Here is a 23,052-nt window from a genome sequence, read left to right on the forward strand (position 1 = left end):
AGGCAGGCTTAAGACAAGAGAGTTCTTGCAAAGGCTCAGCGTTTCTTTTTATCTAGAAAAATTGAATACAATTGCTAAAATCTTGCTTAAACGCCATGATATAAACTGTTGCTCTCAACAGGATACTAAACATCTGAAATTCCAATGTGGCTTTAGTGAAGAAGTTTTAATTATGAACTACAATTGGAATAACTATATTCATCTTGGGTTCGAAGAGGTAGAACAATTTGTCATATTTATGGGAGCTTCTGAAATAGAATCCTTCATGGCTAAAAATTATGAAACTTGTGTTGTTTGTAAGGACCTTAAAGATTATGTCTCTTCTATCCTTAATTTTTGCATAGAAAGTTACAGCAATAATCCTTATATCATTGATTATAAAGAGAGACTCACTAATGCACAAGAATGCACTCACAATTTGCAGGAACCAGTGGAAGAAGAAATTGATGAACCTGAAAGCTCATTGGACGAAAAAGAGGAGGAAATTGATGAACCTGAAAGCTCATTGGATGAAAAAGAAGAGGAGAGTGATGAACAAAAGGAGGAAGAATGGATTAGCTACCCATGCCAACCTTCTAATGAGAGTAACTCTTTATCTCTTACATTATTTGATTGTCCTCCATGCTTACCAAAGGAGGATGAATGTTATGTTCCTGTGGATTCTCTTGAAATATTCCCTATGAGTAAAACTTGTGAGAATAATTATGCTACTGTTATCTATGATAATCCATGCTACTTTGATAAATTTTATGATAATGCTTTGTTTGTGCCTGATGTCGAAATGCATGGTACTAAAGAGTTCTGCTTGGCAAATGTTTATGATTAATCTCTAGATGATGGTCCTATGTTACTTGATAATATTAATTGTACTACTAATGAAAATGGGATTGGAGAGGTCTTGACTTTATCTAGGAGTCCCATATCTTTTGAGATTGATCAATCATCTTGTTATAGTATTGATAAAAGTGGTTTTGAAAGTTCTGATCCTATTATTTTTAAGCTTGATAAAAATTATGTGTTTATGGATCATGAAAAGTATGCTGCATGTGATAGTTATATTGTTGAGTTTATCCATGAAGCTACTGAAAATTATTATGAGAGAGGAAAATATGGTTGTAGAAATTTGCATGGTACTAAAACACCTCTCTATATGCTGAAACTTTTGAAGTTACTCTTGTTTTATCTTTGTATGCTTGTCACTTTGTTCTTCATTAATTATTTGTGTACAAGATTCCTATGCATAGGAAGTGGGTTAGACTTAAATGTGTTTTGAATTTGCTTCTTGATGCTCTCTTTTGCTTCAACTCTTATTTCTTGCGAGTGCATCATTAAAATTGCTGAGCCCATCTTAATGGCTATAAAGAAAGCACTTCTTGGGAGATAACCCATGTCTTTATTTCGCTACTGTTTTGTTGTATCTTGGAAGTTGTTACTACTGTAGCAACCTCTCCTTATATTTATTTTATTGCATTGTTGTGCCAAGTGAAGTCTCTAATAGAAGGTTGATACTAGATTTGGACTTCTGCGCAGAAACAGATTTCTATCTGTCACGAATTTGGGCAGGGCTCTCTGTAGGTAACTTAGAAAAATCTGCCAATTTACATGCGTGTTCCACAGATATGTACGCAACTTTCCTTAGTTTTGAGTTTTCTGATTTGAGCAACGGAAGTACCGCTTAAAAATTCGTCTTTACTGGCTGTTCTGTTTTGACAGATTCTGTCTCTGTTTTTTGCATTATCTCTTGTGGACTTTAAGCAAGGCTTTCTAGACATGAAGAGCTGTAGCTAATGTTTTATTGAGTTCTTGCAATGTGTCACTACAGGACCAAAGAGGATTAAATATTTTTGAGTACTAACCCCTCTAATGAAGTTTATGAGAAGTTTGGTGTGGCAGAAGTTTTCAAGGGTCAAGAGAGGAGGATGATATATGATCAAGAAGAGTGAAAAGTCTAAGCTTGGGGATGCCCCCGTGGTTCATCCCTGTATATTTCAAGTAGACTCAAGCGTCTAAGCTTGGGGATGCTCAAGGCATCCCCTTCTTCATCAACAACTTATCAGGTCACCTCTAGTGAAACTATATTTTTATTCTTCCACATCTTATGTGCTTTGCTTGGAGCGTCTGTGTGTGTTCTTTTATTTTTGTTTGTGTTTGAATAAATTCGGATCCTAACAATCCTTGTGTGGGAGAGAGACACGCTCCGCTTTTTCATATGAACACTGGTGTTCTTAGCTTTATTTTAATGTTCATGGCGGAGTAGAAAACCGCTGCACTTATTGATATTTGGTTGGAAACAGAAAATGCTTCATATTGTCTTGAATAATTTGATACTTGGCAATTGTTTTGAGCTCTCAAGTAGATCATGTTTAAGCTCTTGCATCATGTAGTTTAAACCTATTAGTGGAGAACTACCGTAGAGCTTGTTGAAATTTGGTTTGCGTGATTGGTCTCTCTAAGGTCTAGATATTTTCTGGTAAAAGTGTTTGAGCAACAAGGAAGACAATGTAGAGTTTTATAATGCTTGCAATATGTTCTTATGTAAGTTTTACTGTACCGGTTCATACGTGTGTTTGCTTCAAACAACCTTGCTAGCCAGAGCCTTGTACTGAGAGGGAATGCTTCTCGTGCATCCAAAACATTGAGCCAAAACCTATGACATTTGTGTCCACCATATCTACCTACTATGTGGTATTTCCTGCCATTCCAAGCAAATACTTCATGTGCTACCTTTAAACAATTCAAAAGCTATTATCTCTTATTTGTGTCAATATTTTATAGCTCATGAGGAAGTATGTGGTGTTTTATCTTTCGATCTTGTCATTTACTCCGGACAGACTTTCACCAATGGACTAGTGGTTCATCCGCTTATCCAATAATTTTGCAAAAAGAGCTGGCAATGGGGTTCCCAGCCCCAAATTAATTAACTTTCATTAATAATTCTCTTCACGTGTTTTGCCCTGATCTATCAGTAAGCAACTTAATTTTGCAAATAGACACTCCTCCATGGTATGTGAATGTTGGAAGGCACCCGAGGATTCGGTTAGCCATGGCTTGTGTAAGCAAAAGGTTGGGAGGAGTGTCATCCATAAATAATGAAACTAAAGTACATGTGTAAACAAAAGAGAAGAGGGATGATCTACCTTGCTGGTAGAGATAACGTCCTTCATGGGAGCCGCTCTTGAAAGTCTGGTTGATAAGGTAGTTAGAGTACCCATTACCATTCGTTGACAACAACAAACACCTCTCAAAGCTTTACTTTTTATGCTCTCTATATGATTTCAAAACTTAAAAAGCTCTAGCACATGATTTAATCCCTGCTTCCCTCTGCGATGGGCCTTTCTTTTACTGTCAGTTTACCTACTCCCTTCCATCTTAGAAGCAAACACTTGTGTCAACTGTGCATTGATTCTTACATACTTGCTTATTTGCATTCATCATATTACTTTGTGTTGACAATTATCCATGAGATATGTATGTTGAAACTTGAAAGCAATTGCTGAAACTTAAATCTTCCTCTGTGTTGCTTCAATGCCTTTACTTTAAATTTATTGCTTTATGAGTTAACTCTTATGCAAGACTTTTTGATGCTTGTCTTGAAAGTACTATTCATGAAAAGTTTTACTATATGTTATCTATTTGTTAGCAAACTATAGATCATTGCCTTGAGTCACTTAATTTATCTCATATGCTTTACAATAGTATGATCAAGGTTATGTAAGTAGCATGTTGATACGTCTCCGACGTATCGATAATTTCTTATGTTCCATGCCACATTATTGATGATATCTACATGTTTTATACATATTATATGTCATATTTATGCGTTTTCCGGAACTAACCTATTGACGAGATGCCGAAGGGCCAGTTCCTGTTTTCTGCTGTTTTTGGTTCCAGAAATCCTAGTAAGGAAATATTCTCGGAATTGGACGAAATCAACGCCCAGGGTCCTATTTTTCCACGAAGCTTCCAGAAGACCGAAGAGGAAACAAAGTGGGGCCACGAGGCGACGACACAACAAGGCGGCGCGGCCTGGGCTTGGGCCGCGCCGGCCTATTGTGTGGCCACCTCGTGTGGCCCCCTGACCTGCCCTTCCGCCTACTTAAGGTCTCCGTCGCGAAAACCCTACCACGTTCGACGAAACCAGAGAAAACCTTCCAGAGCCACCGCCATCGCGAAGCCAAGATCTGGGGGACAGGAGTCTCTATTCCGGCACGCCGCCGGGACGGGGAAGTGCCCCCGGAAGGCTTCTCCATCGACATCACCGCCATCTTCATCAACGCTGCTGTCTCCCATGAGGAGGGAGTAGTTCTCCATCGAGGCTCGGGGCTGTACCGGTAGCTATGTGGTTAATCTCTCTCCTATGTACTTCAATACAATAATCTCATGAGCTGCCTTACATGATTGAGATTCATATGATGATGCTTGTAATCTAGATGTCATTATGCTAGTCAAGTGGATTTTACTTATGTGATCTCCGGAGACTCCTTGTCCCACGTGTGTAAAGGTGACAGTGTGTGCACCGTGTGGGTCTCTTAGGCTATATTTCACAGAATACTTATTCACTGTTATGAATGGCATAGTGAAGTGCTTATTTATATCTCTTTATGATTGCAATGTGTTTTGTATCACAATTTATCTGTGTGCTACTCTAGTGATGTTATTAAAGTAGTTTATTCCTCCTGCACGGCGTAATGGTGACAGTGTGTGCATCGTGTAGTACTTGGCGTAGGCTATGATTGTGATCTCTTGTAGATTATGAAGTTAACTATTGCTATGATGGTATTGATGTGATCTATGCCTCCTTTCGTAGTGTGAAGGTGACAGTGTGCATGCTATGTTAGTACTTGGTTTGGTTATGTTGATCTGTTATGCACTCTAAGGTTATTTAAATATGAACATTGAATATTGTGGAGCTTGTTAACTCCGGCATTGAGGGTTCGTGTAATCCTACACAGTTAGTGGTGTTCATCATCCAACAAGAGGGTGTAGAGTCTAGCATCTATTTATTTATTCTGTTATGTGATCAATGTTGAGAGTGTCCACTAGTGAAAGTATGATCCCTAGGCCTTGTTCCTAAATACTGCTATCGCTGCTTGTTTACTGTTTTACTGCATCTTTACTTCCTGCAATATTACTACCATCAACTGCACGCCAGCAAGCACTTTTCTGGCGCCGTTGCTACTGCTCGCATTTATTCATACCACATGTATTTCACTATCTCTTCGCCAAACTAGTGCACCTATTAGGTGTGTTGGGGACACAAGAGACTTCTTGCTTTGTGGTTGCAGGGTTGCATGAGAGGGATATCTTCGACCTCTTCCTCCTTGAGTTTGATAAACCTTGGGTGATCCACTTAAGGGAAACTTGCTGCTGTTCTACAAACTTCTGCTCTTGGAGGCCCAACACTGTCTACAAGAATAGAAGCACCCGTAGACATCAAGCACTTTTCTGGCGCCGTTGCCGGGGAGGAAAGGTAAAAGGCACTCATACACCAGTCCCAGGTAACTAAGTACTTTTCTGTTGCCGTTGTGTGTGTGTGCTCGAAGCTATTTCCTTTAGATCCTGCAATTGCATCTTTTTGTTTCTTGTTTACACTAGTTAGGCATAATGGACAACAATGAGCTTCTTATTCTCTTTCCTGATTTAAGACATGGATGGGTTGATGCGAAAATTAAAAAACCTATGGAACATATTTGTATGAACGCGTTGAACACCATTGTTGCTAATGATATTGAAAATTCTAAGCTTGGGGAAGCTGGCTTTGATGAGCATGATATTTTTAGTCCCCCAAGCATTGAGGAGAAAATTTACTTTGATGATACTTTGCCTCCTATTTATGATGATTATAATGATATTGGTCTTTTAGTACCGCCTGTTATGGAGAATTTGATTATGATTACAATATGCCTCCTATATTTGATAATGAGAATAATAATGATAGCTACTTTGTTGAATTTGCTCCCACTACAACTAATAAAATTGATTATGCTTATGTGGAGAGTAATGATACTTTTATGCATGTGAATAAGAATGCTTTATGTGATACTTATATTGTTGAGTTTGTTCATGATGCCTCTGAAAATTATTATGAGAGAGGAAAATATGGTTGTAGAAATTTTCATGTTACTAAAACACCTCTCTATATGCTGAAATTTTTGAAGTTACACTGGTTTTATCTTCCTATGCTTGTTACTTTGCTCTTCATGAACTTGTTTATTTACAAGATTCCTATGCATAGGAAGCATGTTAGGCTTAAATTTGTTTTGAATTTGCTTCTTGATGCTCTCTTTTGCTTCAACTACTATTTCTTGCGAGTGCATCATTAAAACTGCTGAGCCCATCTTAATGGCTATAAAGAAAGAACTTCTTGGGAGATAACCCATGTGTTTTATTACTACAGTACTTTGTTTTATATTTGAGTCTTGGAAGTTGTTACTACTGTAGCAACCTCTCCTTATCTTTACTTTATTGCATTGTTGTGCCAAGTAAAGTCTTTGATAGCAAGGTTCATACTAGATTTGGATTACTGCGCAGAAACAGATTTCTTGCTGTCACGAATCTGGGCCTAATTCTCTGTAGGTAACTCAGAAAATTATTCCAATTTACGTGAGTGATCCTCAGATATGTACGCAACTTTAATTCAATTTGGGAATTTTCATCTGAGCAAGTCTGGTGCCACTTTAAAATTCGTCTTTACGGACTGTTCTGTTTTGACAGATTCTGCCTTTTATTTCGCATTGCCTCTTTTGCTGTGTTGGGTGGATTTCTTTGTTCCATTACCTTCCAGTAGCTTTGGTCAATGTCCAGAAGTGTTAAGAATGATTGTGTCACCTCTGAACATGTAAATTTTTGATTATGCACTAACCCTCTAATGAGTTTGTTTCGAGTTTGGTGTGGAGGAAGTTTTCAAGGGTCAAGAGAGGAGGATGATATACTATGATCAAGAAGAGTGAAAGCTCTAAGCTTCGGGATGCCCCGGTGGTTCATCCCTGCATATTTCAAGAAGACTCAAGCATCTAAGCTTGGGGATGCCCAAGGCATCCCCTTCTTCATCGACAAATTTATCAGGTTCCTCCCTTGAAACTATATTTTTATTCGGTCACATCTTATGTACTTTACTTGGAGTGTCTGTTTGCTTTTGTTTTTGTTTATGTTTTAATAAGTTCATCCTTGTGTGGGAGAGAGACACGCTCCGCTGGTTCGTATGAACACATGTGTTCTTAGCTTTTAATGTTCATGGCGAAGGTTGAAACTGCTTCGTTAATTGTTATATGGTTGGAAACAGAAAATGCTACATGTAGTAATTCTAAAATGTCTTGAATAATTTGATACTTGGCAATTGTTGTGCTCATGTTTAAGCTCTTGCATCATATACTTTGCACCCATTAATGAAGAAATACATAGAGCTTGCTAAAATTTGGTTTGCATATTTGGTCTCTCTAAAGTCTAGATAATTTCTAGTATTGAGTTTTGAACAACAAGGAAGACGGTGTAGAGTCTTATAATGTTTACAATATGTCTTTTATGTGAGTTTTGCTGCACCGGTTCATCCTTGTGTTTGTTTCAAATAACCTTGCTAGCCTAAACCTTGTATCGAGAGGGAATACTTCTCATGCATCCAAAATCCTTGAGCCAACCACTATGCCATTTGTGTCCACCATACCTACCTACTACATGGTATTTCTCCGCCATTCCAAAGTAAATTGCTTGAGTGCTACCTTTAAATTTCCATCATTCGCCTTTGCAATATATAGCTCATGGGAGAAAATAGCCTTAAAAACTATTGTGGTATTGAATATGTACTTATGCACTTTATCTCTTATTAAGTTGCTTGTTGTGCGATAACCATGCTCCTGGGGACGCCATCAACTTTTTATCTTTGTTGAATATCATGTGAGTTGCTATGCATGTTCGTCTTGTCTGAAGTAAGGGCGGTTTTCACAATCAAATGGTTTGAGTATGCATACTGTTAGAGAAGAACATTGGGCCGCTAACTAAAGCCATGAATCATGGTGGAAGTTTCAGTTTGGACATAAAACCTCAATCTCTTATGAGAATATTATCTGTTGTTGAATGCCTAAGCATTAAAAGAGGAGTCCATTATCTGTTGTCTATGTTGTCCCGGTATGGGTGTCTAAGTTGAAGAATGATCAAAAGCGAGAAATCCAATGCGAACTTTCTCCTTAGACCCTTGTACAGGCGGCATAGAGGTACCCCTTTGTGACACTTGGTTGAAACATATGCTATGCAATGATAATCTGTGTTAATCCAAGCTAATTAGGACAAGGTGCGGGCACTATTAGTATACTATGCATGAGGCTTGCAACTTGTAGGATATAATTTACATGATGCATGTGCTTTATTACTACCGTTGACAAAATTGTTTCTTGTTTTCAAAACCAAAGCTCTAGCACAAATATAGCAATCGATGCTTCCCTCGTCGAAGGGTCATTCTTCTACTTTTATGTTGAGTCAGTTCACCCATTTCCTTCTGTCTTAGAAGCAAACACTTGTGTTAACTGTGCATTGATTCCTACATACTTGCATATTGCACTTGTTATATTACTTTACATTGACAATATCCATGATATACATGTTATAAGTTGAAAGCAACCGCTGAAACTTAATGTTCCTTTGTGTTGCTTCAATACCTTTACTTTGATTTATTGCTTTATGAGTTAACTCTTATGCAAGACTTATTGATGCTTGTCTTGAAGTACTATTCATGAAAAGTCTTTGCTTTATGATTCATCTGTTTACTCATGTCATTACCATTGTTTTGATCGCTGCATTCATTACATATGCTTACAATAGTATGATCAAGGTTATGATGGCATGTCACTCCAGAAATTATCTTTGTTATCGTTTACACCTTTCGGACGACGAGAACTAAGCTTGGGGATGTTGATACGTCTCCGACGTATCGATAATTTCTTATGTTCCATGCCACATTATTGATGATATCTACATGTTTTATACACATTATATGTCATATTTATGCGTTTTCCGGAACTAACCTATTGAAGAGATGCCGAAGGGCCAGTTCCTGTTTTCTGCTGTTTTTGGTTCCAGAAATCCTAGTAAGGAAATATTCTCGGAATTGGACGAAATCAACGCCCAGGGTCCTATTTTTCCACGAAGCTTCCAGAAGACCAAAGAGGAAACAAAGTGGGGCCACAAGGCGACGACACAACAAGGCAGCGCGGCCTGGGCTTGGGCCGTGCCGGCCTATTGTATGGCCACCTCATGTGGCCCCCTGACCTGCCCTTCCGCCTACTTAAGGTCTCCGTCGCGAAAACCCTACCACGTTCGACGAAACCAGAGAAAACCTTCCAGAGCCACCGCCATCGCGAAGCCAAGATCTGGGGGACAGGAGTCTCTGTTCCGGCACGCCGCCGGGACGGGGAAGTGCCCCCGGAAGGCTTCTCCATCGACATCACCGCCATCTTCATCAACGCTGTTGTCTCCCATGAGGAGGGAGTAGTTCTCCATCGAGGCTCGGGGCTGTACCGGTAGCTATGTGGTTAATCTCTCTCCTATGTACTTCAATACAATAATCTCATGAGCTGCCTTACATGATTGAGATTCATATGATGATGCTTGTAATCTAGATGTCATTATGCTAGTCAAGTGGATTTTACTTATGTGATCTCCGGAGACTCCTTGTCCCACGTGTGTAAAGGTGACAGTGTGTGCACCGTGTGGGTCTCTTAGGCTATATTTCACAGAATACTTATTCACTGTTATGAATGGCATAGTGAAGTGCTTATTTATATCTCTTTATGATTGCAATGTGTTTTGTATCACAATTTATCTGTGTGCTACTCTAGTGATGTTATTAAAGTAGTTTATTCCTCCTGCACGGCGTAATGGTGACAGTGTGTGCATCGTGCAGTACTTGGCGTAGGCTATGATTGTGATCTCTTGTAGATTATGAAGTTAACTATTGCTATGATGGTATTGATGTGATCTATGCCTCCTTTCGTAGTGTGAAGGTGACAGTGTGCATGCTATGTTAGTACTTGGTTTGGTTATGTTGATCTGTTATGCACTCTAAGGTTATTTAAATATGAACATTGAATATTGTGGAGCTTGTTAACTCCGGCATTGAGGGTTCGTGTAATCCTACACAGTTAGTGGTGTTCATCATCCAACAAGAGGGTGTAGAGTCTAGCATCTATTTATTTATTCTGTTATGTGATCAATGTTGAGAGTGTCCACTAGTGAAAGTATGATCCCTAGGCCTTGTTCCTAAATACTGCTATCGCTGCTTGTTTCTTGTTTCTTGCATCTTTACTTCCTGCAATATTACTACCATCAACTGCACGCCAGCAAGCACTTTTCTGGCGCCGTTGCTACTGCTCGCATTTATTCATACCACCTGTATTTCACTATCTCTTCGCCGAACTAGTGCACCTATTAGGTGTGTTGGGGACACAAGAGACTTCTTGCTTTGTGGTTGCAGGGTTGCATGAGAGGGATATCTTCGACCTCTTCCTCCCTGAGTTTGATAAACCTTGGGTGATCCACTTAAGGGAAACTTGATGCTGTTCTACAAACCTCTGCTCTTGGAGGCCCAACACTGTCTACAAGAATAGAAGCACCCGTAGACATCACATGTCACTACAGAAATTATTCTTTTTATCGTTTACCTACTCGAGGGCGAGCAGGAACTAAGCTTGGGGATGCTTGATACGTCTCCAACGTATCTATAATTTCTGATGTTCCATGCTTGTTTTATGACAATACCTACATGTTTTGCTCACACTTTATAATGTTTTTATGCGTTTTCCGGAACTAACCTATTAACAAGATGCCACAGTGCCAGTTCCTGTTTTCTGTTGTTTTTGGTTCCAGAAAGGCTGTTCGGGCAATATTCTCGGAATTCGACGAAACGAAGACCCAACATCTTATTTTTCCTGGAAGACTCCAGAACACCGAAGGAGAGTCGGAGGCGGGCCAGAGGGCCACCACACCATAAGGCGCGCGGCCCCAGGCCTGGCCGCGCCAACCTATGGTGAGGAGCCCCCAGGCGCCCTCCTGCGCCGCCTCTTCACCTATATAAGCCCTTTCGACCTAAAAACGCGATACGAATTGATGAAACTCCAGAAAGACTCCAGGGGCGCCGCCGCCATCGCGAAACTCCAATTCGGAGGGCAGAATCTTTGTTCCGGCACGCCGCCGGGACGGAGAAGTGCCCCCGAAAGCCATCTCCATCGACGCCACCGCCTCCATCATGCTCCGTGAGTAGTTCCCCCATGGACTACGGGTTCTAGCTGTAGCTAGTTGGTACTCTCTCCCTTATGTACCTCAATACAATGATCTCATGAGCTGCCTTACATGATTGAGATTCATCTGATGTAATCGGTATTGTGTTTGTTGGGATCCGATGGATTGTTACATTATGATTAGTATATCTATAAAGTTTATGAAGTTATTGTTGCTGCAATCTTGTTGTGTTTAATGCTTGTCACTAGGGCCCGAGTGGCATGATCTTAGATTTAAGCTCTATACTTATTGCTTAGATTGTATCTACAAGTTGTTTGCACATGTCTATGTCCGGAACCCGAGGCCCCAGAGTGACAGCAACTGGGATAACTGGAGGGGAAGGCTTAGATATGAGGATCACATGTTTTCACGGAGTGTTAATGCTTTGCTCCGGTGCTCTATTAAAAGGAGTACCTTAATTTCCAGTAGATTCCCTAGAGGCCCGGCTGCCACCTGCTGGTTGGACAAAAGATGTTATGCAAGTTTCTCATTGCGAGCACGTATGGCTATATATGAAAAACATGCCTACATGATTAATAATCTTGATGTTCTGTCTTAATGCTATTTCAATCCTATCAATTGCCCAACTGTAATTTGTTCACCCAACACTTGTTATTGGAGAGTTACCACTAGTGTAGATAGCTGGGAACCCCGGTCCATCTCTCATCATCATATACTCGGTCATATATGTCATTGGAAGTAGTATCAACTATTTTGTAGTGCCATTGCTCTCATATTACTGCTACTGCTGCTGTGTTACTGTTACTACTACTCTCATATTACTGCTGCTTTCACATCACCCCTGTTACTAGTGCTTTTCCAGGTGCAGCTGAATTGACAACTCAGTTGTTAAGGCTTATAAGTATTCTTTACCTCCCCTTGTGTCGAATCAATAAATTTGGGTTTTACTTCCCTCGAAGACTGTTGCTATCCCCTATACTTGTGGGTTATCAAGACTATTTTCTGGCGTCGTTGCTTTGTCCCACCAATGGCGCCATCTAGCAGGCTTTCCCTCGCTGGAGGTGTTGGACGGGAGCTCGGAGATGTAGCTCATCGTCGCTGGAGGTGTCGGATGCGGCCGGTGAAGATCCAAAAGCGCCGACGTACGGGTCTTATTGAGCGTGGATGAACGGCAGCGCAGAAGTCGAAGAGAGCGGCGGTTGCTCTTCCGAGGAGTCCCCGTTCCATTCCGGCGGTTGCCGCATCGACGACGCGGTTGCCAATGCGACGGTTCCGCTTCCCGGCAACTGCACCGTCGCTACGTAGGCAGCGGTTGAGCGTTCGAGCCGCTGACGTGTCGGGCCCGCGCCTCCTCGCCTCTCATTTCGTTGTGTCCGGCGTGCCCGGTGCGTCCCCTATGTAGCGGGGACGGGCTCGGGGCGCCGGACACCGTATTGGGTCGCGCCGGACAAAAAAGGCCTTTGGAGCGGGCGGCTGGGAACGTCTTTTTGTCCGGCGTGCCCCAAATCGCTTTGGGGACGGTTTGGGGGACGCGACTGGAGATGCTCTAAAAAAAACTATGTTATCCATTTTGTTTGCTGCAAACTTGATTTAGTGAAAGGCTGATGCAAAAGGAGGACATTTAGTTAACCAGTTAAGTGTGCTTATGTTTTTCAAACAGAGGCAACAGTTTGTCTCATTGTATTAATTAAGAATAAGTTTTACAAGAAAACAAAACAAGCTATACAACCGGATTGCTTTCCCGGCATCAAAACACTCACACGTTTGGTATCCGTGGCTACCCAAAGCAATAACTCATTTTTAATGTTTGAAAGGACCACCGATGTAGGCATTTGTTTATTTTGAAATACTCTAGCATTTCTTTCATTCCAAGTTTCCCACTAAATGAGTAGGACGACGAAAACGATTGCTTTATGGGTAGTAGAGGAGTGTCCAGGGATGAGAAGCTACCATTCTTTAAACTTCTTGGTTGGCCGTTGATGTAGGTAGATGAAATATAGTCCTAGGCATTCCTTGATGAGGCCCAAAATCCTTTGTGTTTACCGGCAATGAACAAGAATGTGGTCAATCGATTCCGTGGTTCTTTCGCAAAGCGGATAAAGGCCACAATTTGGCCATCCATGCTTTTGCAATTGTTCTGTCGCCCAAAGCCTATTTTGTAGCGCAAGTCAGGCGAAGAACTTCATTTTCGGTGGCGCCCAAGATTTTCACACCATCCTTTTTTCACAGGAATTGAGCTTTGTATGTGAAGGACACCGAGTATTTTCCATCTCCCGTGAGTCGTCCTAGATATAGAATCCTCCAAAGCCTTATTTAGGTGGAAATCTTGGAGTTGTATCCAAAGGTCAACAAATTGATCCATGCGTGTGAAGGAAAAAATCTTCCGTGATGTTAATCTTGGCAATCCAATCGTCATTGAACAAGGCTTTGTTGACATCAAACAACATCATTATGATGAGCCATTGCCAGCAAGCAAGCATGCATCCCCACCACCCCTCATGGCCCTAGGGCACCACTACAAATTGTAATCAACTACATTATGTTAAGATATCCCGCCTAGATATTTGCTGAAACTAGATGGTAGTCCTAAAGAAGGAAGACTACTAGAAGTGGCCATGGATGATCAAATGACAAGCGTAACACAGTTAGATTGTGATAGCCATGACGTGTTCCTGGTAGTGGTCATCCTCTAACATAATGTTGCATTTGTCCTCATCCCACTAAGCACCGCTCAGATCTACGAGCTTGCTAATATGGAACCACCTCAGCGTCCACGTCCTCGGGTGATTTTATACCTGAGTAGAAGCCACCTAATCTCCACAATGCTCAAACATAGCCTTGGAAATATCAGGTAGGTGGACCTCTTTAAACCCTTTGTCAGTACGAACACTGATTTTGGTGAGCTCGCACTCCTTCTCTAGCATGAAGGAGGCCTGGAAGGGCAGCCATTTCTTGGGTGGCTCTCGGGAGACAACATTGAGGGTGGCTCTGGGAAAACGTCATAATAGAGTATTCCCATTAGGCCAGGCCCCAAGCTTCTTTGACGCGCGCGCCATCCAGAACGAGGTGTGACCCCAATAAACCAATCAGCCATTTTGGAGCCCTTGAGGGCCTGGTTGGACTCCATGTGGCCTACCAATCGGGCTCCATGTAATGCATGAGAGGCAGCCTACGATCGACCAAGGGATTCAGCAGTTCAACACCCATGTTTTAACCTCGAATTGCACCACGACAAATCAAGCTAGCCTACACGTGGTGATACGAGGATATCATGTGGTCGATCTCCCGGTTGCCGTCGCGTCATGTCGACGGGTGATCGATGCACTCGACCAGCTGGCAACATGTTTCGTGCGTTTCACTTATATTATACATGTCTTTGGTCGCACATAGTTCACAAGGAATGAGGGCATTTGTATGGGCCTGATGCAAACGAATCAACGCCATCTATTTTGGCCTCTGCGGATAGGAGGACAGCAAGAACCCAGCCCAGCAGCTCGACCCAAGCGAGCCAACATGTTGAGGGCGATCCATTTTAAGCCTAAAGTTGGGATGGAAAATGAGTCTCCGCAAACACGGCTGGAACTGCGCAAATGTCCTCCCTCAGCCGCTTTGGGCTTGCCTTGAATCGGCAGCCGCCGCTTCGCCTCTTGCAAGCGCTATTCTCACTGCCTCGCCATCAATGGACCGCTTCGGCTTCAGAGGCCGCGCCAGGACTGGCAGGTTGTCGGCTTCTGCGCCTCCATCAATGGTGCGAGTGCTTGGAATCCAACGCTGGCATTGATGGCACCCCCCCCCGCACCCACCATTGCCAATCTCGCCCCTCCTATCCCCGTAGCACCACCAATACCACCTAGAGACGACAATGGGGAAGGGATCCTAGCAGAGGAGGAATCCCAAGAATGACCACGAGACCGGGCGGTGTGGGACGCACTACTCTATGATGACGAGTACGACTACTGCCGAGTGGGACCTCTTCTTTGGCGGGGAGATCCCGAGTCAGGAGGTACATCCTGCCAGGGTTGGACGAGTAGGAGGCATTCAGGCTTGGTGTCAAGGACTACAAGTTGCAGGAGCTGGTGGAGTTGCAGGGACTTGGCATGCAGCTGCACAAGTCGTCGCACGCTCAGAGGCATCTTGCCACTCCACACAGCCGGCCATCGGCCCCTCGAGCGCCTACACCGCCTCCTTATACCAAGGTCACCATGGAAGTAGTGGTGCTCACATGCACTAGCCCCTCCAGCGGCTGCAATCCCTCAACCAACGCCAGCAGCCGATTGGCCGTGGGAAATGCCGGTGCTCGTAGACCTGACCAAGGACGACAAGAAGCAGTAGGTAGGCCGAGGGTTTTAGCAAGTTTACTTATTTACTATGTGTTGTTTAATTTCTTTTTCTACTATGTAAATGAAGATAGAAATTTATAAATTTATCAAAAAAAATGCATCGGATCATTTACGCTACCCGACTCAAACAGAGAAACCTGACGAGACGGCCAAGTTGAGTATCCGCGACCGACCTAAACAAATTAGAACAAACACATTTAGTATCTAAAATGGGTAGCGCCACCGCTAGAGATGCGGTGAGTGATGTTGAGATGCGGTAGCTGGGACGCACAAAAGGCTGTCACGACTTGTGAGCCGTATCACATTCATATATCCTTGATGTGCTCTACAGCTCGACCATTCCCGTCGCGAAACAGGAGAAACCAATGAGGAAAACAGGAAGTCGCGGAAACAGAGGTAGGGGAAACTTGTGTAAAGCTGATACGCGGTTTCGGCCGTGAGTCCTTCACGACGGCGAACGAAACCTACATTCGCAGGAAAAAGTATACTTTAGGTAATACCGTATACGTACAATGCATAGAGTAAGCATTTGGTGCACATGTGCACCAGTGCTCTCAGTTTTTTAAATATTAAAATAATTATATATCCGTGTTTTAAAAAATCATCATATTTATTCTATGAATACATATATATGTTCCGAATACTCGTGAGAAGTTTTGGTAGAAATTGCATTGTATGTTGAGCTACAGGAAAAAAACAAATTTATGGCTACGTATAGAGACGTATATTTGTCAGAAATTTGTCTTTTTTATATAGCTCAAAATATAATATATTTTTCTCCGAAATTTCTACCGTATCTTTGGAATGTTTATATGTATGTAGATATTTAATTTCAATTTTTTTGAAATACAAATAATATGACTTTATAGCACCAGGAGCACTGGTGGTCATGTGCTAAAGACACTTCCAAAACAACGGGCGGCGATGCGCTCGGTTCGTTACAAAAAAATATACCATTACAACAAAAATGATTGAACATTTATAAAATGTAAATTACAATAAAGTGGTTAAACAAAATATTTTTTTGCTCCATATTTATTTGCAACAAAAGTCCCCAACAATTTTATCAAAAGTCATAGTCTATTACAACAAAATATGTATGTTTACAAAAAGTGCAAAGTGGTCAAGCAACAAATAATATGCTACAGATTGAATTACAACAAAAATCACCTACTATTTTATCCAAAGTCACAAATGGTTACAACAAATAAAAATCACTTGGTTACTAGCATCAACAAAAAAATAAAAAAATGTTGTCTCTTTACAACAATTGTTAACATCAAATCCTACAAAAATTACTGGTTGTTTACAACAATAGTTATATGTATGTTTACAAAACGTGGAAAGTGGTCAAGCAACAAATAATACGCTACATATTGAATTACAACAAAAATCCACTATTTTATCCAAAGTCACAAATGGTTACAACAAATAAAAAATCACTTGGTTATTAGCATCAACAACAAAAAAATATTGTCTCTTTACAACAATTGTTAACATCAAATCCTACAAAAAATAATACAATAATAGTTCATCATCTCACTCATGTGTTTTGCAGCGAAACCATTGTTGGGCCGAAAAAGCAGGCCCATATAAGCCGAAGCGGGAGCGAGCCAGGACGACCGATCGCTGGCGCGCGATCGGTCGCCGGATCCAAAGCGTTTTCCAACTAAAAAGGGTTTGGAAGGTAAGTTGACCTCAACAAAATATTAACTTATTGCAGCTATATGTTACAAAAATAAACTACTCCTTTCGTCGGTCCCAAAAATGATGTCCCAACTTTGTTAAAATATGGATGTTTTTTTCGTGGTTTAGTGTGTAGATAAATAAATATTTTAAAAAAATTGAGACATCTTTTTGTAAACGGAGGGAATGCTAAAATAGGTTGTCTCATATTCATCTAGTTATTAGTTGCAGGGCGGACCCCACATAGTTGTTAAGGTGGATACTATCACGGCATCATGGTGGAGCTAAGCGCTGACAAAGTTGGTAGGACGTGTGAGAAATTCTAGATACATGCGGTAGGCGTGTCTAGACCAGATGTCGTGGGTGGTGGAAGATGTGGCCAAAACCTCAGGGTGCATTGTCGTTTATCATAGATTTAGAGCCCAAAAAAGAAAAGCACCCCGGCGGCAAGGCATCACCAAACTCCATACTTTATTGATGTTTTACTGAAAGGCACCACAGTTGAAATAGGGTGTTGCCCACAACCTAAATAGATGTTTCAAGTATATATATATGGACTCACGATTCCATGAAAGGTCTAAAAAGAATCAACAAAATGAGGAATGATTTCTTGTGCGAACTAATAAAATGTTGGAGCAACTAACTAACCTCTTAGCTTTGGCTTTCCTTGAAAATTCGATGTTTCTAGAAAATATGAAATAATTCTGGAATATCATGAATGGTCTCCGGAGTGGACTACCAAAATTTCAGCTAAACTGATTAACTATTTGCTAAAAAAAATTCAAGGGTGACAGAACCACCAATCCACACTAGAAACCATGCATCCATTTAGATTATCTGCAATAGCCGATTTGAATAGCGGTGATTTCTAGTTGAATGTTCATGAAGTGGTAGGTATTAGATACCTAGCTCTAGTGGTGATGATTTTGTAAAGGGCGGTGCTGAGCGTCCCCCGGGGGATCAGATCCCCGATCCCCCGGGTCGGCAGCCGCACGATTTGCTAATCACCATCGTCCACCCTGGTCAACCTTCCACGGAAGAAAAAAAAACACAGCCACAATTGGGATCTCACAGCGTCTTCCCCCACGGACTCTCGCCGCCCACACCGGCAACACGACCACCGATGGCCCTCCGTCGTGGCATCGCCGGAGGACCCGTCGTGGCATCGCCGGAGGACCCGTCGTGGCATCGCCGGAGAATCCGTTGTGGCGTCGCTAATGCAGCAGTCCTCCTCGCGCATCCGTCCTCAGCGCTTTGCCTCCCCTGATCTGCGCACGCCGACGTCGCTCCTCCGTCGACGATGGTCGTTGCCGGAGTTGCCGGAGAAGCCGGCGGCGTCGTTGATGCAGCAGCAGGTGTGGCACTTGCAGCAACGCCGATGGGCGATAGTAGCAGCACCGATGTGCCTTGGTAGCAACTCCGGTGGGCGTCGGCAGCAATGCCGGCAGCAACTCCGGTGTCCGCCAACGCCACGATCTCCAGGTAGCGACGCATGCCACCCCCTGGAGCAACGCCTGTCGCCCATGGTAGCATACACCAGTGGCCTTGCTGCCACCGGCCAGCTCTATGTAGCAACGGTCGTGGCCCATGGTAGCAACACCCGTCGCCGATGGTAGCAAACTCCGGTGGCCTTGCGGCTACCGGCCAGCTCTATGTAGCAACGGTCGTGGCCCATGGTAGCAACACCCATCGCCGATGGTAGCAAACTCCGGTGGCCTTGCTACCACTGACCAACTCTATGTAGCAACGGCCGTGGCCCATGGTAGCACCGCCCGTCGCCCATGGTAGCGAGATTGGCCGCCTATTGTAGCAACTGAATCTGTCGCTGGCAGCAACTCCTGCCCTGCATCCCACCGCCGCATCTGCAGTTGTTCCCGTGGCGGCGACGGCCTCCGCGAGCTGTGCGCGGTGGGCTGGTGACCACAGGAAGGCGCACGTGGGCGTGGAGGTGAAGAGCATGGAAGAGACATGGTTCCCGTCGCCGGCCCTGCGCGCCGAGCCCCCGACCTCACCATCTCGCGCCACCGCGTGGCGCTCCGCCTCGTAGGATGCGGTGAGCCCAGGGTCGCGGCGGGCGAGCTCCCTGCGGGGATGTGGGCGAGCACCGGCGCGGGATGGCTGCCACATGTGGCGAGGCGGAGCGAGCTCCCGGAGTTGAGGTGGACTGCGGTGGTGATGGGGAGAAGCAGATGTGAGGGAGAGGAAAAGGGGAACGAGAGGAAGACGAAGACCCGCTGTGCGTTCGGTGAGAACGCCTCGCAAAAGATAAGGTCGTTGGTGGGGGCGACCTGCTGTGCGTGGACACGTGGTGCGCTACCGACCCGGAGGACGCGAGCGCGCGATCCCCCGGGGGAAAGCCAGCGTTTCCCTTTTGTAAATGAGAAAGGATTGGCTGGATAGATATTATTGTGGTCACGGATGGAGGAAATATTATACACATAATTTTCGAAGTAGGGACACTATATGACACAAACGCAGACTTTTTTTTAGTCGAAAAGAAAGGAACGAGTCCTCGAGAGTAACAAGCTCGCAATGACACAAAGTAAAGGGAGCGAAATGTCAAATGTCCACCACTTTCGCCGCATCGCTTATAAAGGCGTCTTTTTTCCAATCTCCTCGTCACCAAACACCAATCCATTCCATTCGTATACACAAACCGTTGATGGGATCAGGCCTTTCTCACAATCACCGGGCAGCGTCTCGCCTCAGCAGCAGCCGTCGTCGGCCCGCGTCATCGCCGCCGACGGCTCGCTGACCGAGCTCCCTGCCTCCTTCTCCCTTGTCAGCGTCTCCGACGTTCTCGGCGACAATGCGGGACGCCGGTTCTTCGTGTGCAGCTCCGACGCGCTATACTTCGACGAGGAGGTGCCGGCGCTCAGCGGCGGCGAGCTGCTCCGGCTCGGCCAGATATACTTCGTGCTCCCCGCGGCCATGCTTGGGCGGCCCCTGTCGAGCGCCGACATGGCTGCCATGGCGGTGCGCGCGAGCGAGGCAATTGTGACGGCGAGAGCGCGCGACATCAGGAAGGCGCACGTCACGCCGGTGCAAGCCGAGAGCGAACCTGGTAATGTCGACGGCCGAGTCAACGAGAAGCTGAACGAGAGGACACTGGGGGAGGACTCTCTGACAGGTTCGGGTAGTCCGACGAGAAATGGCAAGAGGCTGGCAGTGGCAGCGTTTCCGCCGGCGAAGAGGTTGCTCACGCCGCTGGGCACCATCGCTGAGTGACGAAATGGTGAAGGAACACCATCAAGCGATGCCTGGGCGATACAATGGTCCGAAAATAATAGATTTGTTGATAGTTCTTTGTTTTCATGCTGCTAAATTTTGATTAACCAATTTTTCTATGCAAGTTGTATTGAAGAGTTAAAGGTTCGGAAGAGATGAAAAACATATATGCTAGATAAAGGTGTCGTTTGGTCAATCTGCTATAGTGCCGTTGTACATGTATTTGACGATAAATGGAAATGGAATTTTTATTTTTGAAACAAGGGCAAAAGCTTTGTCCATTCATTGATTAAGAAAAGAGTTTTACAAGAAAGTAAAAGGTTTAAGACATATTACAACTTTACTCTCCCGGCATCAAATGGCACAAATTTTTCGCACCGGCTAAGACCCAAAGGCGAGCCTCCTTTTGAACCCTATCGAAGACAATTTGCAAGGGGGTTTGCTTGTTCTTGAACACCCTATCGTTTCTTTCATTCCAAATCTCCCAAATGATGAGCATGGAGAGTGATGTCAATCCTTTGCGGTTTTGGCCCGTGGTCATCAAATTCCACCATTCCGGGAAAGAGAGCTCCGCCCAATTATTTGTGTGTAGAGCAAGAAGACCCAACCAATCTTTAGGCTTGTCCCAAAGCCGCGAGGTGAAGCGACAATGCACGAATAGATGGTCGACGGACTCCGTGCAACACTTGCAAAGAGGGCAAAGACCACAATTAGGCCACCCCCGCTTAGCCAACCGGTCGGTATTTTGATTAACAAGCCAAGCGAAGAACTTGATCTTAGGTGGAACCCAAACCTTCCAAACCGACTTGTATAGGGTTGATAGAGTAGACCCTAAGAATTGCACCTCATAAGCGGACTTAGTTGTGTATTGCCCATTCTCCGTGAGCCTCCAAGAGAGGTCATCCTCATTGTTCTCATTAAGTTGGAAATTGTTGATGAGGCTCCAAAGGTTAACAAATCGGGAAAGGTGCTCGAAGGCAACTTTTTGCACCCATGCATTGTCATGCAAAGCTTGTGCCACCTTCCATTTTTCCTCTTGGAGGAGGCAAAGATCAATGGTGCAATATCGATAGGTCTTTTCCCCTCTAGCCATGGGGCATGCCAAAAGGGGGTCTTCATACCATTTCCAACCGTGATAATAGTGGCGGTATAGAACAATTCCATATCTTGCTCCGTGCAAGGGTTACCGGATCCCACCCAAATTTTATTAGGGTCCTCCCACTCTAACCAAGGCCATCGAAGACGAAGAGCCATCGCAAATTTATCCATATGTAAGATGCCAAGGCCCCCTAACTTCTTTGGTCGACAAACTATATCCCAATTCACTTTGCACTTCGCACCCGTAGTATGTTCCTTTGCGGACCAAAGGAAAGCACGTTCGATCTTGTTAATGAAAGCGATGGTGCTCGCCGGTATAGAGAGCGGGGTCAAGTAGTAGATCGCTTGGGAGGCAATAACGGACTTCACAAGAACGATCTTGGAAATGGAATTCGAATAAACGGTCAAAGAAGCCTCATTTTGATCATGTGATAATGTGCAGTTGACTGTTCGCACATGACCTATTCCTAGTCACTGTTGTGAGCCTACAAGTAACACTCATTTTCAGAACCTAGGTTTACATGACCTTTGCTGCAAGCCCTAGGTTCAGAAACTAGGACGTGGCCGCAAACATAATCATGGCACCGACAAATGGCGTCAAGGAAGAGTGCAAGGATGAAAGAATAGCCTAATCTTGCTGCACCCAGGCCGCAAACGCGGGATTAGGGCTAACCTCCGAGGCTCCACCTTCACGAGGAACGGAGACAATAGAGGCAGGGCAAGGAAATATGCCTTCAACATACGGATGAAGGAGATTGCTCCGCAATAGAGAGACAACCTGTGCGCGCCAAAGGAGATGACTATCGGCGGCGAGCTTGATGGAGATCAGATGCCCAAAGTGCACCGGGCCAGAAGAGTGGGAACCCGCAGCCATGGTGACGGGCGGCGCAGGTCGAAGCTTGGCCAGATCGGCAGCAGATGGCGCCGACAAGATCGAAGAGGCGGAGGATGAGGTGGCGGCGGGGAAAGACATCAGGATCGGGTGTTTTAGGCTGATACCATGTAAACCAATAGGGTTTGGGTGAAACGGACACAACCCTAATGTGGGTGGGCGTAGGCCTTTTATATTGCATACATCAGGGTTACAATAGATTTACATATACGTATATATACACCTCAACTACATATACTATCACCCACTATAAGTTCGAGGTTTATTACAGACTTTACTCAATGATGCGTGCAAGACACACGTCCGTTGGGAACCCCAAGAGGAAGGTGTGATGCGTACAGTAGCAAGTTTTTCCTCAGTAAGAAACCAAGGTTATCGAACCAGTAGGAGTCAAGGAACACGTGAAGGTTGTTGGTGACGGAGTGTAGTGCGGCGCAACACCAGGGATTCTGGCGCCAACGTGGAACCTGCACAACACAATCAAAGTATTTTGCCCCAACGTAACAGTGAGGTTGTCAATCTCACCGGCTTGCTGGAAACAAAGGATTAGATGTATAGTGTGGATGATGATTTTTGTTTGTA

General features: G+C 44.0%; 1 pseudogene; it reads left to right on the forward strand.

Annotated features, from left to right (window-relative positions):
• The first annotated feature begins 19,914 nt into the window (after positions 1-19,914).
• Positions 19,915-20,743, forward strand: LOC139833259 (uncharacterized; annotated as a pseudogene).
• Positions 20,744-23,052: the final 2,309 nt, after the last annotated feature.

The sequence above is a fragment of the Lolium perenne genome, chromosome 7, assembly GCF_019359855.2.
Source record: "Lolium perenne isolate Kyuss_39 chromosome 7, Kyuss_2.0, whole genome shotgun sequence".
Lineage (NCBI taxonomy): Eukaryota > Viridiplantae > Streptophyta > Magnoliopsida > Poales > Poaceae > Lolium > Lolium perenne.